Genomic DNA, 13,799 nt, shown 5'->3' on the forward strand with positions numbered 1-13,799 from the left:
AGCAGGGTGTCACCCTCCCACTGAGTCATGGCCGTGCCAGAGCCAAAGGTACATTCTCTGGAGGAAAGGATAGAGAGAGAGATGAGGGATTGGTGAAGGGGAGACAGCTGTGTTAATAAAGGGAAGGGGGGAGATTGCCTGAGATCACATCTTCCTGCAGCCTGACATGCCTGTGACTTATAGCTCAGTGTAGCACCGTTCTAGATCCTGGGACTGGGCTGTCGAGAGAGATGTGCCAGGACTGATAAGGTCAGTCCAGGCGTGTGCCGCACAGACTCCCAGCCCCGTTCAAAGTGCTGGCGTTGCAACTTTCAAAGGTGAGGAGGAGGGGGAAAGACTTACCAAAAAAAAAAAAAAAAAATTACCACTGCATTGCAGTACCTTTGAGATTGCCTGGTGCTGACGGGACTGCTCATGCTGCTTTATGCTCCGCGCAACTCGGCCGGCTTACTCCTAGGGAACAGTGCAGATCGCTTGCCAACTAGAAGGGTCATTTCAGGTACCCGCAGAGCCAGGCAAGCTGGCAGTCAGTGTTTGTGTGTGTAACAGGGCATAAAAGTAAGGAAACCGAAGATAACTCATCCTAGGAAGCCCCATAATGTTAACCTATCTTTACTATGCACTATTGCACGAGGGTCTGCACTGGTGGGTGTGTACAAATATTATTTCCACAGTGCTTTTCATCCTGAGGTTCTGCAGGGATCGGCACTAGGACCGATGCTGTTCGAGCTGGGAGTAAATATGAAATCGCTGCTGATAACTTGCAGATGAAACAAAGGTTGGGGTGGTAAATAATGAGGACAGGGCAGGCAGAGAGAGCAATCTGGGTGGCTTGGGAAGCTGGGCTTGTTCAAACAAAATGTGTCTTAATATAGCCAAATGCAAAGTTAGACATCTAGGAACAAGGAGTGCAGGCCAGGCCTATAGATGGGGGTCTGTATCCTGGAAATCAGGGGCTGAAAAGGATTTAAGGGGACAAGCAACTGAACATGAGCTCCCAGAGTGATGCTGTGACCAAAAGGGTTAATGCAGTCCTTGCCTGTATAATTGGGGGAGTGGCATGTGCAAGTGGGCAGGTGACGGTTACTGAGACCAATACAGGAGTAGCGTGTCCTGGTTTGGTGTCAGCATTTTAAAAAGAATGTTGAAAAGTTGAAGACGGGGCAGAAAAGGCCCACAAAAAAACTCAAGGTCTGGGAAAAAATGAGGTCAGGTAATCTGTTTAGCTGATCAAAAAGATGACTTGACAGCAGTGCATAATAAGTACCTTCATGGGGAGAAAATACCAGGTACTAAAAGGCTCTTTAAACTAGTGGCCCTGAGTCAGCTAAGTATTTAACCATGTGCCTTTGGGACCGCTCACCAGATAGGGAAACTGAGGCACCAAAAGCGGTGTCTTGGCCAAGCTTACACAGTAGGTCTGAGTGGGGAAGAGACCCCAGGTTTCCTGGCTGCCACTTTACCACCCTGCTTGTGAATGGCTGGAGTCGTACTTTATTTCCTTGGAAAAGGAGTGTGGCTTGAGCAGATAAATTGTAGTCAGGGCTCCTGGGCTCCATGCCTGGCTCTAAGAGGGGAGCACAGTCTGGTGGTTAGAGCAGGGGTTTGGCATAATCACAGTTCTGATTGATAAGGCTTTCTAGTCTCCAGAGCACAACTGAAGTCAAGCACTTTGAGAGCCTCTGATGGCAGGTGCTAGACAAGGAAAACAAGAACTCTTACTTTGAGCAATTTGGGTGGGGGGAGTGGAAACTAGTCAGACCCCGATTTGCATGACAATGTGGGGGAAAAAATGGCTGAGCGTGCCCAGGTTTCTGGTGTCTTGACTGATTCTGCAATGTGGGGGCAACTCCCCAGATGAGTTGAATGTTTGAGAGGAAGGATGGCCAAGTGGTTAGAATACTGGCTTGTGATTTAGGAGACAAAGGCATTTAAGCACCAAACTCCCATTGATTTTAATTGGGAATTAGGTGCATGAATACCTTTGAGGATCTGGGCCTAGTCTCTGTACCTCAGTTTCCCATCTATTAAGAGGTAGTTTGATCACGGTTTACAAGAACTGATGTGGAAGAGGTTTTTATAGTCTGTTTTATAACCTACCAGAAAAAGGGGTAATGATGCAATAGCGGGAGACTGAAACTAGACAATTTCAGACTAGAAATATGGGGCACTTTTCAGCTCTGAGGGGAACTAACCATTGGAACAACTTAGCAAAGGACATAGTGGATTCTCCATTGCAGAGTCTTTAAATCAAGGCTGAATGTCTTTCTAAATGACACTGTTGCTCAGCCAAAAGTTATGGGCCTGACACAGGAATTGCTTGGTGAAAGTCTCTGGCCTACTTTATACAGGAGGTCAGACTAGATGATCCTAATGGTCCCATCTGGCCTCAGTATATGGGGGCAATCCTGGCCTCTTGAAAGCAATGGGAGTTTTATCATTGATTTCAATGTGGTCGGGACTTCACCCTATGAATCTATTAAACTAAAGCACAGAGAGGAGAAGGGACTTATCCAAGGTTGCGCAATGAGTCACTGTCAGAGCTGGGAACAGAACCCAGGAGTCCTGATGATAATGATTCTTAGCATTTTAATGTGGTGCTTTACTGTGCCTTAGAAATGTAGAAACATTAATGGATCATTAACCACTAATAAGCTCATTCATTATCCGTGCTAAGACAGAAGCAATCAAATGCTGTGCTCCGGGCCACAAGTTGACCAGTGTAGAGGTCAGGAAGGAAATAGATAGAGCTGGCTGGTGGATGACAACCTTTAATTTTGTAATGACCTTCATGGCTTTGAAATTTTATTTTAATGCAGAACAAAACATTTCAGACTTTTTTTTTTGCAAAAGAAAACTGTTGAAACATCTGATCAAAGAGGGCATTATCTTGATTCAGGTCTCTCTTCTCCAGTCTCTCTGGAATTGACCAAAGAGTCCACTCTGGACCTTAGAAACCTTTGTCAAAATCTTTACGTCTCTGTGAAATGTTCTGGCTTCTTTGGAACAGTGTATTTTGCTGGAAAAAGTTTTGTTCCAAGTGTTCTGGCCAGTTCTAGACATACACACAACTGCCAGGGTGTTAGAGAATAGATCCCAAACTTGGCTTTCTTGGACTGCTCCGCTACGCTCCGATTCCTCCCTGCTCTGTACGTGCAGCTCAGAATTCCCCCTTCTTCCCCGCACCTTGTCCACTTGATCCTTTTTGCACTGGACAAACTTGGACACTGGAGCCTGCTGTATTTCTCAAGCCAGAGAGAGACAAATGAACCCAAGTGGTACAGTCCTGCTGGCCTGCCTAAAAGGCCAGGAACTATCCAGGTTTGAAATAGCAGCACTAGATGCGTGCTTGGGTTGATGAGCAGCATGTAAACATAGGTGATCAAACAGATGGACGTTTGTCCGCACAGTGGATCCAGATCCATGTGGTATAAGATACAGCTCATCATATCCTGTTTTGCATCCTTTTCATTAGACAAGTGATGGGCCCTTTGAGTGTCTGCGCTCCGATTGCTCCTTATACAAACATAACAGTGTGGCTTTGCCACAAAGGGCTCATCTTGTGCCTGCCTTTTCTCTGTGTTCACACTGGATTGTCACTAATATATACAGATGTTGCCCTCTGCTCCAGGATCTGTTTTGAAATCCACTTGGTGAATCTCTTTCCTATGTCACAGTCCAGTCTGCTGTAAAACCTCACTCAGAAGGTTTAACAAGAGACTCCTGCGAAAGAATCCTCTTTCTGCATGGTTAGAAGAGCTTTGCCCTTCCACTGGGCGGTCCTGGGCAAAATTTGCTTTTGCATTTCTTTGGAGGATGCCCAGAGCAAGATAGCAGTCACTTTGCAAAACAATGTCACTGCAAATGGGACACCTCCCTGCTGTATGTTGCAGCTGCCTCCAGAGTTATTGGCTTATTCTGAACCTGGTCTCTGTTACTTGGTTACCTTTGTGCTCTCTCTCTTTGCCTTTTTAATTAGACAGACTTATTTATTAGATGTATTGCTGTCGTGCCTGGGATCACTGGCCATGGAGCAGAGCCACGCTGTGCTAGGCATTGTACGCACACAGAACAAAAAGGCAGTCCCTGCCCCAAAGAGCTTCCAGTCTAAGACAGCTGGTGGAGATAGATGGGAGAGTACAAGGAAACCAGGAGTGCTTTCACCCTTGCTAAGAATTTCCTTTGGGCAGCTCTTCTCATTAGCCCTGCAAATATTTGCTGTTCTCTGCAAAGTCAAGTCCATGTCCCAAAATAACTCTTTGAGCTGCTTATCTGTTATGCCACAAATTCCTTTGGGATGTATTTAGCCCAATGTTTCCAAAATGGTGGGTCGTGACCCAATGATGGCTGGCAGTAAGGCTGTGGATGGGTCTCAGGCCTGGTGTGGAGGTGATGTCTCGTGGGGGGGTTGGAGAGGAAGTCTGCGTGGCACCCATCTCACAGTGATGGCCCCTGTCTTTGCTGGGCCCAGATCCCTGCTCCAGGTGTTGGGACCTGGCAGAGGGTCAGCTGGGACAAGCCCCATGGTGTTGCAGCCCCATACACCAGGTCGCAATGTCACTCACTCAGATTTGGTCCGGTCTCCCCTCTGTCATGGCGGAGGGTGGCCAGGCCAACCCTGAGTGGCGATGCAATCCCCGCACGCCAGCTTGCAACACCCAGAGCAAAGGGCCAGGCCCGACCCTGTGAGACAGGAGCCACTGCTATGGGGAGAGTGCACGGAGACTTGCTCACTCTCAAACATGCTCCATCCTGGGCAGGGGCTACTCCAGCTACTGGCAAACTAACCATCTCCCTAGGGTGGCAGATGTGGTCCGGCCTTCCCTCCACGAGGGTCAACCAGGCCAAATTTGAGTGGCATTACGCCCCCGTGCACCAGGCTGCAACACCTCTCATTTAAATCCGCTGCCGTAGGCCTCCACAAGGGTGGGGTGGGCAGCATGCTGATGTTTTGCCTAGGATGGCAGATTGTCTTGAGGAGCCTCTGCCCCTGGGGCCTCCCCTTTGTACCAGGCTGGGATTAGGGTCGAGGTGCCAGGGTGAAGGGTGCTGCAATGGGTTCTCCATGCGCCTTGGTGGGGTGAGGAAGAGGTGGCAGTGGAGGAAGGGAAGGGTGCTGATCTGATTTTGAGGCCCTCCCATGAATTTGGGCTCTAGGTGGGTTGCAAAAACCAAACAAAACCCATGAGGGGGTCGTCTTAGGCTACATCAATGCTTCCCAGACTTTCTACTAGCTGTTCGCTGTTCCGGATCACAGGACTTCGCTTTAATTCGCAGATCAGTAACGTCGTGGTCGATTGCTTTCACCCAGCAACGTCGTTCTTTGAAAGATCATTCATGCCTCCCATGAGGTGGTCTTGCATGCAGCGCAGAGCTCTGAATTCCCAGGCCCCACCGTGCTCTCACGGGCAGGCACTGTACATCCCCAATGCCTCTGGGCCTGCCCCTAGGGAGCAGTGGGAGGATTTCTCTGCAATCCCTCTAGTTCCCAGGAACACTTGGAAGCCCTGCCTGGTTCCCTTCCAGACTGAAGGACGCAGGGGGCTTCATTTGCTCTATTGAGTTTTGCTTCTGATGTTGCCTGATAAAGGTGAGCCCCAGGAGTGCTGGGAAGGGATTGATCTTACCACTGCTGATCAAAAATAATCAGGATCTGCCGCAGCGCCACTGCTGGAAAGCACCGGACAAGCAAATGCCGTCCACTCTCAGGCAGTTTCAGATGCCAGCTTAAGACCTTGGTCCTAACATTCAAAGCAGTGAACCGATCAAGCCCCAGCTACTAAAGACTGACTTTCAATCTGGGACAGACTGTGATGGCTGTGCTCCTCTGGGTTCAGGCAGCTCACCCAATGCTCCATGCTGGGCCCCCTGGGCTGGCCCCAAAGATGGGGTAGAAGCAGAGTAGGAGGTGCAATGAAATGGAGGCAACTCCATCTAATCAGCCTCTAAGGATGCCCAGCCATAGTGGGAGGGGGCGGTTGTGCATTCAAGCTGGATTTGAAGGCATTTTCTGAGCTGCTGCCACCTCCATGCAGACCCAGGGGTGGAGGCAGCAGCATCTGGTCGAGTTGTTTCCCCAAACCTCGCAGCAATCTCAGCCTGCGGCAAAAGCCGTCTCCTCCCGGTGATTTGCACATAAATTACCTCCAGCCACCTGAAACGTTTCCCTTATTCAGGGTAGTTTGAACAGCACCAATAGAGCCGAGCACCCAGGGTCGAGGGAAGGCGGCAGAGTTAGCGAGGAGCCGGCTAATCAAAGGTCACAAACTCTAGGGCTGCATGGTTGCACTCCCACACTCCTGACTGCTGGGCCCCTGCTGTAACACAGGACATCTGTCTGCACAGCCACTCTTCCATCACCCACAAGGGGGGGGGGCAAGGGACCTATACCCTGAGCAAGATTGAGCCAGAGGTGTTAGAAGAATAACAGCTCCAAGTTCTTTGCTGAACTCTGTCACACCATTGAAGGAATGACAAGGCAATAGAGGGGAACTGGGTTCAAATCCCACCCCCCAAACTTGTATAATCGGGCAATTCACTTTAGCCTCTCTAGCCTCAACCAATTAAACACCAAGTTAGCTGCTTGGCCTCGTCCACACACACTCCCGTCGGCCAATCATGCAGGACAGTGGGTCTAGCTACATTAAAAGGGTCCCCCCGCTTGCCTTTGAGGCTAATGCCCATCTCTGCATACTGCAGCATCGTGATGTTGGGTGGGGAGTCTTGGAGACCTTTAAGGTTAAAACACACGGGTTGCATTTGCCCTAGAATCAAAGCATAAAGGGCCCAGCCAGGTGTAGCAGAGGGCGTCAACAGTGAGCCCAGAGCTGCTCTGCCCTCTTCCTGTGTGCAGGGAAGGACCCCCAGGACATCGCTGCCTTTGGGTGCAGGATGAGGAAGGGCTGGTCTAGGGACTGGAAGCAGGACTGCAGGTCAGGACTCTCTCCTGGTGTGAGTACCACACCCTCGCTGCTAACCATCCGGGCCCTTGGACTTGCACTCCCCTTGCAGCCTGCCTCCCAGCTGATGGGTCCCAACCACTAGTTTAGGAGCAGTGTGGGTGTGTCTGGAGCAGGGGGTGGATGATGATGAGGGGGTGGAGGGGAGACTGGTTGGAAGGGTTTCTGAGGGGTAGTGAGGAAGGATGGTCCGGGCACTAGGCTGAGCCCCAGGAGACTTGGGTTCAAGTCCCTCCTGTACCATGTACTCCGTGTGTGACCATGGACCAGTTGCTTAGCCTCTGTCGCAGTTCCCATGTGCGCACTGGGGATAACAGCCAGGCCTGCCTCACGGTGGGGGTAAGGGTAAATCTGTTAAAGATTGTGAGCTGCTCAGATACTGTAGTGGGGAGGGGAAGGGGGGCTAGATACAATTCAAGAGCTTGCGTTTGACCTAGGTGCTCAGCACCCAAATAGTTCACAGCTTCCTTATGGATGGCTCTCTCTGCAGACGGTGCTGGAGACCAGGGGTGGGTGGGCAGCGGCAGCCCTCCACTCTTGATCCTCTTTCTCCATCTCTGCAGAGACAGAGAGCTGGGATCTGCAGACAATGAGGCTGCGTTGCAAGAGCTGAATACGGCCGCAGGGTGGGGATGAGCAGGGATGGGGCGGGGGGAGCTTTCATTGATACAGGCTGGCTTGGATCGTGTATATTCTTAAAGAAGGGATGTTGATTTATCCCTGTGCCTAGAGCTCCGGCTGGGCAAGTGCTTTAATGTTTGTTTCTCTCTCAGATGCCCAGGTGATGGATGGAAACGTGGTGGATGGATGGAGTTTTATACATTGGGATAAATAATAAATAAAGCCCCCAGCTGGGCTAGAGGCCAGACTGGCCTGGAGCACCTCCACCCACTCTCTGCGCTGAGCGCTCATTCATCAGAGGCACGGCTGCGGCGGGGCTGCTTTGCTGAATAAGCACATCTGTAAAACCCAGGCAGCTGGAGACACGAGCTGCAGCTGCCTGTGATGGAATTCCCAGGGGATTTCCGGGGGGGCAGCAGAATGGCAGTGTGGTCTAGTGGGTATAGCAGCAGGCTGGGACTCAGGGCCCCTAGGTTCTGTTCCTGGCTCTGCCTGTGACCTTGGGTGTGACACTTCCCCTCTCTGTGCCTCTGTTCCCCTTCCACCCCAGGTCTATTAGACTGAGCAATTTGAGACGGGGGCTGTTTCTTGTTTGTACAGCATCTGTCTTGGTCGAGGCCTCTAGGTGCTCCTGCAATAATAATAACCCTTCGCTCTTACGTAACGCTTTTCATCAGGAGATCTCAAAGCACTCCACAATCGCTAATGTATCTGTCCTGTGTGGCTTTTAGCCCCACTGTACAGATGGGACCCGAGGCACAGAGAGGCTCAATGACTTGCCCTAGGTCACACAAGATGTCTCTAGCAGATCAGGGACTTGAAACCAAGTCTCTTAATCCCTATGTTAGCCCCCTAACCACTGGGCCGTCCTTTCATTAGCCGGCAGGTTGCCTAAAAATGGGTCGAGACTCCGGCTAAAAGACAGTCTCTCTGGGGTGAGGAGGAGAGGGAGTTAGGAGACGCTTGCCCTGTTCTGGAAACAAACAGAATCACGATCAGTAATTTCGTGGACAAGGAGAAGGGTTCCTTTCATTGCAGCTAGTGTTTTACTGCTCTCATTGGTGCCCCTGCTCTGCAACGTTGGGTGAAACATGGAGAAATGGAAATCTCTTAGAAATGATCATCTAGGAGTGAGAGACCAGAAAGCTATCGTACCACCCTGGGCAAGTGAGGTTCTGCTCAGGAATACCCTGCGATAGTCGCAGGATTGCGAATTAGGGCTGAGAGAGGTTGGCAACAGAGAAGCTCGGGGCTGGAATGACAGGGAGGTGTTTAAAAATGCCACTCATAATGGAGACTATTCCAAACTAACAGCAAAATGAGTCAGGGCTGGCCGGAAGGAGTCGTGTGGAGGGATTAGAAGAGTACCACTATGTAGCTCAGTTAAGCAGGGGCCATTGGAGAATATAGGTCTTTGAATACTTGGAAGCGGAGCTTGCTGAAAATTTTCCACCAAAATGTTGTTGCGGTTTTTTTTTTTTTTTTTTTCCTTTTTAAACAGAAAACTGGTTTTTCTTTTGTTTTTTTGGTTTTTTCCCAGCTAAACAGAAACCTTGAGAAAAGTTTGAAAACTTTCTGCATTTTGCCGAAAGCATTTTCAGCTCCAAACCAGTTCAACTCAGGGGCTTTCAGGTGTTTGACAACAGTGGAAAAATTCTCACGGGGAAAATCATTCTTGGGGCCGCTGTGTCTGGGAGGTGTATTCAGCTGGGAAGGGGACAGGCTCTTTATTGTGATACAAGGGGATAAAATGAAGCATGATGGGATGAAATCAAAGGGTCTCAGGAAGGTCTTCCTGGCTGATCAATCAGGCAGGGGGATAGTCCCCCAGGGGAGAGTAGGAGACCCACTGCTTGGGACATCTAAGCCTAGCCCAGAGCAAGTCCTGCACAATGTGTTGTAGGGAGCAGCACTGTGCCATTGGACTAGGATGCCATGATGAGAGACTCAGCAGGAGCCAGACCCTCAGCTGATGTAAATCAGTGAAGCCCAGCTGACTTAACTACAATGCCTGGCATTTGCACCAACTGAAGGTCTGGCCCCACCAGTGGACTGGGTGATGTAGCAGCTCTCTCCTATTTCCCCCCCCCCCCCCTTTTGTACTGAATGCATCTGCAGGGATGCAGCTTGCTGGGCTGCTGCGTGCGGGCTGATCAGACTGGCACATCCCTGTTGGAGTACCTAGACAGGGAATCCTGAAAACACAGCTCCCTATCTGTTGTGCTTCCCAGGCTAAAGCTATGGCTCTGGAAGCGAATGGCTTGCCTGATCACAAGAGCTCTGCTCCAGTTCCCACCCCTGCTTTCCATCCCCTTGGCCATGCTGCCTCCTCCTACGCCTCCTGCAGGTGTGACACTGCCAACTTGTGCACAGCCAGGATTCTCTCTCCTGGGCCCAGGAGCAGCCCGCAGGCAGCTGCTATGAAGAGACTTGCTGTGCCCAACGCCAGGACCCCAGCCTTGGCTGCCCCAGCCAAATCTGATTAAGGCGTAGGCACTACAGATCTCTTCTGCCTCATAGGTGGGAGAAGGGGACCCCAGTCTCTACATCTGACTCTCTAAGAAGGAAGGGAGGGGGTGTTGCCACTGTGGAGGGACATTATAGGGAGCACCGTGTCATGATGGGCTGTGCCCAGGGCTTAGATGGCAGTGACCGGCCCAGTCCCCACCTGCTCTCTCCTTGTACATGCAGTGGATAGGAGGGTTCTGGGCACTCAGTCTGTCTGAAGAATGTGCATTGAATAGGTGCAGTCACTGGGCTCCTGACATGTTTTGCCAGCCGGGTCCAACTGTGCAAATCTTGTGCTGCTGAGCACTTAGTCCGGGTGACTTAGTCCCATCCACATGTGCCCCGGTTGCCCAGTCTGACCTTGTGTGTGTACCCGGGTACAGATCTCCCCTCCGTAAGCAGTGGCTGATCAACGGGCTCCCTGACATCACTGCTTTCCCATAAAAGTGAAATTGTTGGCTCAGAATCTGGGGGTGTCCGTAGTGCGGTTGGTTCATTTACACTCTGTGTATGGCACATCAGTGGTGGGACAGAGGTGGTCACCAATGGCGAGCCCGGCTTTCAGAAATTGCTGCCCAAACTCCAGTGTCTGTGTCCCAGGGAGCAGCTGTGCCCCAGCGACTGACTGACTAATTAGATCCGAGCACAGAGCTAAACCCTCCTGCTGCTGGTAACAGCTCCCTGAAAAGAAACTACAGATATGCCGAGGTATTAGTTTGTGATCCAAAAACCATCCACGGCTTGCCTGCTACGAAAAACCCTTAGTCTTTCAAATTCTAACAGTGCCACCTTGTGACGCCTGCCCCAGCAATATGTCTGGGCATGACGGCCTGACCTAAAGCCATTTGAAATCAACGGGAGTCCAACTCACTGTTCGAAACATGGAAATCTATGAACCTCCTGCAATACTGTGTTTGTACAGGGCTGGATTGTGCAAACTTTGCTAATAGCAGGGTCCACAGGACATATATGAGCAAGAGCTCATCGACATGAGCAAGGCTTGCAAAATCACGTAGGGCCCAGATCATGAGAAGTATTTAGATGCTGAACTCCCAAGAGCGCTGGTGTCTAAAAACCTTTAAAATCTGACCCTTAATGCCTGCTCTTTCTGCAAGTGCTTCTGCCTTAAACTCCTGTGCTAAAATACTTGTAGAAACTAAGCAAATCCCACGCAGGTGTGAAAGCCGCCAGTCTGAGGAAAATAAGTAGCAGTACTTCACCCTACACACGCTTTAGTGTGCCCTGATCACTACCATTTGTGATAAATCCAGCTCTGGGTTCACCATGCGCTTTTATAATAGTGCTTCCTGGCCTGTTTTGACCTGATGTCCTTGGAGCTAAAACAGAAATTCTGAATCCATTTTTTTCTTAGGGTTGCCAACAATCCCGTTATTAGAAGGAATGTCCCTAATTTTTTCATCTCCGTACAACAAGATCAGGAGTTGCTGAGTGCTTGGAAAAAACAAAAAACACAAACAGCAGGAAATATCCTTGGTGACTGTAGGTGAGTACTGCTTCTTATTATTGATGCTGATAATATCCCGAGGAGAGCTGGGGTAGGGATGCTAAGGAAACAGTGCCTTATTTTTTAAATACAATGTTGCAACCCAATGATCTCAGAAAAAGCTGGTGAGTCCATTTGCCATTGTTCTCTTTCTGTCTGTTTCTAAGTGTCAGCCCTTCCATCGTTCAGACCTTGTCTAGAAAGGGTACAATGGTGTGGGAAAATCCTGCCATTTCTGTGCTATTGTACCTCCAAGAGATCACCCCCACCTCCCAGAGTCTCCTTCTGGCCTCAAGTCCTCATTAAAACGCCATTCGTAATTGAAAGCATGTTTCCCTAAAGCCTCCAGGGAGTGCTGTTGCTATTGAAACTTTTTTTTACTCCTGGATTTAATTCAAATATAAATTCTGCTTCCTTGGAAACCCTACGGGGCTCGATTGTGGCGAGGCAGATCTGACTGATGGATCCATTGCCATTGAACCCCTTTCTTGATAAACGAAGCAAGGGTTACATAGAGTTAAGAGGAGATCTCACTGCACACCATCAGCCCACCAAAGCATGCTGGGTAAAAAGCAGGCTATTTTTTTGATCCCAGAGAAGAATTCAGCCTGGTCCCAGTTCCTGGATCTGCAAGTGACATGGCGTGTGATCTTGGGCAAGTCCCGGCCTTCGCTTTTCTGTCTCTCTCTTTCCCCCCTGCCCTTGTCTATTTAGGTTGTGGACTCTCCAAGGCAAGGCCTGTGATTGTGCAGCACCCAGCACAATAATGTTTAATTTGACAAATGCCACCCCAAAGCCCTGTTTGTAGCATGTCAGCGAGGAGCAGGGCAGGATTCCTCAGGATGGATTTGCTGCCCAAACTGATCCAAGTGAAAACATACGTGAATTTCAGTTACTCTGACTTGCTATTCAGTGCTCCACTCCTAGAAAGTCTAGCTATGGTGCTTAGTGCTGATTGGCCACTTAAGTCACCGGGTGCCCGGGTTATTCCCTCATTGGGAACATTTGAGCCTCAGTGGAATGATTCGTCTGTTTCTGGCCCCAGTGCTCGGGGCACGTTCATTTGACATTTGCACTCCACAGGTACTTCCGTGTACAATCTGTATTCTGAGAGAGATTCACCCCAGCGTGCAGGGACAGCTCAAGGCCCTTGTGGTAACTGGTGGTGGCATTTATTTATTTATTTAACACATGGTGGTGGTTTTCACCCATGCTGTGGGAGCGGCTACCTACCAGGTACTAATACCCCTAGGTAAGCAGGTCTGGTTCCATCCAGCAAAGAGAGGTGATGCGCCTCCACCATCGCTACTCTCTGTACTGTTGTCCTTGATGACAGCAGAGTTAGGCCAATGCTGAGTGCTATTGACAGCCCCGCCCCTAGTGGGTAGGAATTAGGAGGTTTTGTGACTTACAGAATCCTAGGAACATAAGGCTGGGAGGGACCTTGAGAGGTCGTCTAGTTCAGCCTCCTGTGCTGAGACAGGACCAAGTGCACCTAACCCATCCCTGACTTGCATTGACATCAAGCAAGTGGTGCAGCGAGACCCCTGGGAAAGGTGGTTGACTTGGTCCTTGGGTTCTCCAGAAGAGACGTGCTCTCCCCTAATATCCCAGGGGCTTGGCTTTTGGAGCTTTTGGGGTAGGTCGAGGGCACATTTAGTCCATAACCTCCCAGACCAAGGGATGGCCAAAGTGCAGTCTGCAGGTCGGCTGTGGACCTGCGTAGCTAGATGATGCTGCCGAAAGCCGTATTCGTTTTCCATGTGGAGAGCTGGCCAACCAGAGAGACTACAGCTCCCAGCGTGCAATAATCCATCTCGCTGCGGCCCTCGCGGCTTGGGGCAAAGTGATTTCCTGCCCCTCAGCTGGCGAAGGGCGTGTGACGGTTGGAGGGTGAGCTGTGCTAGGAACTCTATGCTCTCTGCGTTAACAATACTTACCTGTGTGTGTGCAGGAAGGCTGGGAGGATGGTCTCGTTTCAGCACAAATCTGAAAGCCAGAAGCTGTGGGGTCTACTCCTGCCTCGGTCCTCCTGTCTCCTCTTTTCCTCTGGCTTGTGTTCTGCAGGAGATCTGATGAGGTCATGATGGCCTTAGCCTAATTCTAAGAATGCTTCCCTCTCCCTCCCAGGGTGACTGGGAGGCTAGGTCCATTTTTAGCCAAGTGCTTTGAGATCCTTGTGTGGGAAGCACCATAGAAGAGCAAAG

At 50.3% G+C, this 13,799-nt stretch overlaps 1 long non-coding RNA gene across 1 annotated transcript in view; it reads left to right on the forward strand.

Annotated features, from left to right (window-relative positions):
• LOC137142312 (uncharacterized) overlaps window positions 1-13,799 on the forward strand; it is a 76,051-nt gene that overhangs the window by 61,435 nt on the left and 817 nt on the right. Inside the window, exon 2 of the long non-coding RNA XR_010916887.1 lies at window positions 11,461-11,592. This is a non-coding gene — a long non-coding RNA (uncharacterized lncRNA). The remainder of the gene's footprint in view (window positions 1-11,460; window positions 11,593-13,799) is intronic.

Source organism: Emydura macquarii, unplaced genomic scaffold (genome assembly GCF_026122565.2).
Source record: "Emydura macquarii macquarii isolate MOO-44397 ecotype Brisbane River unplaced genomic scaffold, CSIRO-AGI_Emac_v2 contig_3220, whole genome shotgun sequence".
In the NCBI taxonomy this organism is placed as follows: domain Eukaryota; kingdom Metazoa; phylum Chordata; order Testudines; family Chelidae; genus Emydura; species Emydura macquarii.